The 5,402-nt window shown below is 41.8% G+C and overlaps 1 long non-coding RNA gene across 1 annotated transcript; it reads right to left on the reverse strand.

Moving 5' to 3' along the window:
- Positions 1 to 308: 308 nt before the first annotated feature.
- LOC134480170 (uncharacterized) lies at positions 309 to 5,055 on the reverse strand. Its single transcript, XR_010054391.1, has 2 exons — positions 4,738 to 5,055; positions 309 to 779 (listed from the first exon to the last, which is right to left on the reverse strand). It is a non-coding gene; the product is annotated as an uncharacterized LOC134480170 (long non-coding RNA).
- Between the last annotated feature and the right edge of the window lie 347 nt (positions 5,056 to 5,402).

Genomic DNA, 5,402 nt, shown 5'->3' on the forward strand with positions numbered 1-5,402 from the left:
GTGCTGGCCTACTATATGTACTACCCTAGGTTAAATCTCTAGCACCAAAGAAAACAAATAAAACTCAGTGTTTGCAAAAAAAAATGTTGTGTGAAAAGCATGGTGCAAAATGTCATACCAGCAAACTAGAAGAAAAGAAATCAGGAAAATATAATACAAGCACAAGATCCAGAAGCAAAATCTTGGCAAAAATTCAAACACAAAGCCTAGTGAAAATTCCTGGTAGAAAAAGCTGTAAGAAATGTTGTAAGGCTCCAAGTGAGTCTTAACTACCAGGAGACCCTCCCAAGTGAAACACAAGAATGGAGTTCGATGCAAATGCAGAGGTTTATTTTTCTGGCGCATCAGGGTCGACCCTCAATCAGCCCCTCCTGATGAGTGACTAGAAGGTGACCCTGAATGGCTATAACAAACAGTTCTTATATTTTTAGGGGTACAGGTTACATCAGCAAGGTTACAGTTTAAACTTATTGAATCTACTGGCTAGCTAGCATATGGCATGCATTCGAACTCTATCTGGGATCAGAGGGTCAGATGACTATCAGTTAGTTCATTTTGCAGTTTTTCAAGAGTGTTCCTACTCCTCAAGACAACTGTGGGTGGAGAATGGAACTTGGCCTAGCCTTGACCCATGGTGGGAAGCAGGTACTTGGCCTAGTCTTGACCTGAGGCGGCTGGTGTAAGGCTGGCGAAAGGTCCTAGGGTCCTTCAGTGTCAGACGAAAAATTCAAGGAAAACAATCCAGGGCAAAATACAGGCACAAATTCCAGGACCAAATCCTAAGAGAAAATCAAGACACAGATTTGGGTAAAATATTTCTGGTAAGAGTGAGAGAAAATATTGTAGGATCAGGTAGGCCAATGATCCAGCAGTGTCAGGCAAAAATTACAAACAAACAAACAAACAAACCCGGAAGCATAATCTAGGGTGGAACTTCTGGGATAATTTTTGATTGAAGAGCTGAGTGAAGAAGCCGCCAGGTAAACTTTTCAGGAAAAAAAACCGTGGGCTCAAAAGATCAGACAGCACTGCTTTGTCTAGATAGCCTATGTGTTACAAAGGTTGCAAATGTTGCAAATGTTGCAAATACACCTGTTCATTGTTTTCCCTGTATAAAACCTGGTTCTGAGGGGGGGGGGAGTCACAGTTTTTGAATCCACAATTCTGGCTGCATCCCTGATTAATCAATTTCGGAGCCGTGCATTCAATAAACCATCAATACCTGACTGGGAAAAGAAAATCCTGGTGAAAATGCTGAGTCAAATGGTAGGTGAGAAACCTGTGTAAAATATGGGTTAAAACACAAGCACAAAAGCTGAGGGCACCATCTTGGAAATGAAGTCAGGCACAAAACCCAATAGAAAATGCTTGTAAAAATGTGCTATGAAAAGGCTGGGTGAAAATATCAGAACAAAAATTCAGCCCATAAACATAGTCACAAGAGCTGGGAGCCAAGGCTAGGCAGATAATACGGGCACCATGGCTAAAGAAAAACCATGGTGAAAATGCAGACCGAAAGTTGCTGGGCATATGTTTCTGACCAAAACCCAAGAGAAAAATCTGGGCGAAATATGTAGGAATAATATTTTTTCAAATTCTAATCAAAAAGTGCTAAGAAAGTGGGGTGATATATCCTGGGGGGGGGGGAGGGATGCTAAATACTGGGGGAAGTATTGGTCCAAAAATTCACACAATAAATCAATATGAAAAATATGTCCCCAAATCTAGGAGGAAACCTTTGTAAAAAAAAAAAAAGAAAGAAAGAGAGAGAGAAAGAAAGAGAGAGAGAAAGAAAGAAAGAAAGAAAGAAAGAGAGAGAGAGAAAGAAAGAAAGGAAAAAAAAAGTACTGCTCAAAGCTTGGAGAAACACCTAGTAATTATGCCAAGTGAACATGCTGGGCAAAAGAATCACATCACAATCCAGGAAATAATTGAAATGATCAATCAAAGGCTATGAAGAAATCTGAACAAAAAAAAAAAAAAGACTTAATGTGGAAATCACTTATAAAAATGCCACATGAAAATCCCATGCAAAAATGTTGGGACAAAAAAAATCCAAAAGGAAAATACATGCAAAAACAACAACAACAACACGGAAAGAAACAGAGGCTGGGATAAACTTCCAGGTACAAAGAAGATATGGAAAATGTAGACTAATAATCCTGGATAAGATGTGCATTGCCTGGGAGACTATCTCAGGCCAAACAAGGTGTGGAAAACTTTAGGCAACCACGCTGGGCACAAAAGATGGTATAAAAGGCTGGTTGAAAGACTTGGCATGAAGGCCCGGTGAACTACCCTATTAAATATGCCAGGAAAATGTGCAGAAAGAAACATGTAGGGCTGGAGAGGTGGCTCAGTGGTTAAGAGCACTGGCTGCTCTTCCAGAGGTCCTGAGTTCAATTCCCAGCAACCACATGGTGGCTCACAGCCATCTGTGATGCGATCTGGTGTGTCTGAAGACAGCTACAGTGTACTCATATACATAAAATAAATAAATAGATCTTTAAAAAAAACAACATGTAGCCCAGAAAAATCTGAGCAAAAATAAGGGCACAGAGGCCTGGAGCCAGTCTAGGCAAAAATTCCATCATTAAGGAAGTATGAAACTTGCTGGTTAAAAGTCTCTGACACCAAACATGAACAAAGGTCAGTTTAAAAGTCCAAGAGACTTGGTGGAGAGATGGCTCAGTGGTCAGAGGTCCTGAGTTCAATTCCCAGCAACCATATGGTGGCCTACAACCATCTAGAACAAGATCTTGTGCCCTCTTCTGGCCTGTAGGCATTCATGCAGACAGAACCCTATATGCATAATAAATAAATATTTTTTTTAAAAGTTCAAGAATTTATCAAGGCCAGAGATGCCAAGAAAATTCCAGGCACAGCTGGTGAATAATATACACAAAAATCATAAAAATGCAGTATGAAATGGTGTGCATAAAGATCAGGCCAAAATTCCAGGAGGAAAGTCAAGGCAAAATTATGGACCAAACTACTGAGAACAAAGTACGAGAGTAAATGACAACAGAAACATCCTGGTAAAAACTCCCTGTCAACAGCATGCTTTTAAAAAAAATCAGGAAAAAAATCAAGGCCCATAAAACATTCATAAAAACAGGAAAAAAAATCTGTGAGACATGTCCAGGCACAGGAAGCTGGTGATAAATTATGGTGAAAATGCACTGTGTAAATGTTGGCCATAAAATAGAGTCACATAAAATATACAAAAATACAGTCGTAAATACAGGGGGAAAATACAGGCAGGATAACTGACAGAAGTATAAGAGAATGGCAACAAGATAAGTGGGGCTCAAAATCTCCGTCAAAATGCTGGGTGAAAATATGTTGTTAGAAGGGGTAAGCAAAATGGAGGAGAAAACTATGAACAGAAAAGCCGGGAACAAAGCCCAGATGAAAATACCAACACAAGGAAGTGTAAAAATAAAATATTGGTTAAAATATATGATAAAAATCATGAGAGAAAATAGAGAGCCAGAAATCCGGGGGGAGGGGGGAATTCAGACAGTAAAAATGGACACGAGGTTGGAAGAAAACACTTGACAAAAATTCAGGCATGAAGCTGGATGAAAACTGTGGAAAAACATCATGGCTGTCAATGTCACTTTTATGTCCTCCAATGAAGTGATGAGATGAGAGCTTTACCCAAACCGTGTGAGTGCAGCTCTCTCTGTTCTAACTATCCCTAAGCCCAGGCCTGGAAACTTCTAGCCCCCATAAAATCTAATCTTCCAAGCTGACTGATTGAATCTGGCTTCTCTCGGCTTCTAACTAAATTTCTCTGCCTTGTCCCATGCTAACTTTGTCAATATGTTCTAATCTGACTCCTTCTCACTCTCTGGCTCATTCTGTCTTCACTTGTGTCTAGCTTGTTCTCTCTGCAACCTGTCTCTGCCATAGCACACACCACACACAACACACAACACACAACACACACAACACACACCACACACCACACACCACACACCACACACACCACACACCACACACACCACACACCACACACCACACACCACACACACCACACACCACACACCACACACCACACACCACACACCACACACCACACACCACACACCACACACCACACACACCACACACCACACACACCACACACCACACACACCACACACACACAGACACCACACACACACAGACACCACACACACACACCACACACACAGACACCACACACACACACCACACACACAGACACCACACACACACACACCACACACCACACACCACACACACCACACACCACACACCACACACAACACACAACACACAACACACAACACACACACTACAAACAACCGCCCCTCCCTTTTCTCTCATTGCTTTTAAGTAGCCTCTGCTGTTCTATTCTTGTGAGAGTGGGTGCATCCTACCTCTGACTCATTCTGTCAAATCTTTCTCTGATTCAATCACTTTGTCTGCTCCTCAATTAGATGTCACTTTCAAACATGACTGCTTTCTTTATAAACTAACCTTACCGTCATTGTTAAGGATTAAAGGTGTGACTAAGGGTGGGGTACTATTTAGGCCAAATCATTCTGGCTGGATCATACAGACCTAAAAGGTCTTTGGATGTGATCTCTTGACGGAGCAGTCATGTTGCTGGATTAAAATTCCCCTACATCTCCCCCTTTTCTGGTTAAGCTAAAAACTGTATACAGTTTAACTTTTACAACAGAAACAATTATCAATTACACAAACCTATCAGTCTGAATGTCCTCATGAAGATCCGTCGGTGTGGTGAGTCTTCATGACTGCAGTCCTGATCATCTGTCCTTCAGACACAGCCCCAGTCAGCATCCATCAGTATGCAAATAAGTATCCAGCACTTAGAAGAGCAGCAAGGAAGTTTGGGTGGCCTGAGCAGGGCAGGTAGTAGAGGTTCCGGGTCTCTTGTCAGTTTCCATGGCAACAACAGCAATAGTAGCAGAGTTGGTAGCAGTGGCAGAGGCAGTGACATGAGCCTGGCCAGCCAGGTGGGTTCAAGGTCCATCGATGAATACTTCAGGAGAGAGAGCTCTTCCCCAAGTGTTACAGCTCAGTAAAGACAGCCACTCTCAGATGATCTTTGGTGAAGTAACTTGTGTGATTTATTCTATGTCGACAGGGACTATATAAACAATGAGGAATGGGGTGGATTTAGTGGTAGGTGTTTCCTATTGGCTCAGTTTGAGATGTTAGTGGTACTCTATTTGCATGGGGGAAGACTCCAATTGTTGTAATACATGACTGACTTCCCATTGCCCTCTCAGTGGAGTGTCATAGTTACATGTTCCAGAGCAACAAACACAGGGAAATTCCATGGGCTGGTAGACTTTTCCATATGTTGAGTCTCCAGTTAGTCTTGTACCAATTGTTCAAGTGCC

The sequence above is a fragment of the Rattus norvegicus genome, chromosome 8, assembly GCF_036323735.1.
Source record: "Rattus norvegicus strain BN/NHsdMcwi chromosome 8, GRCr8, whole genome shotgun sequence".
In the NCBI taxonomy this organism is placed as follows: Eukaryota; Metazoa; Chordata; class Mammalia; order Rodentia; family Muridae; genus Rattus; species Rattus norvegicus.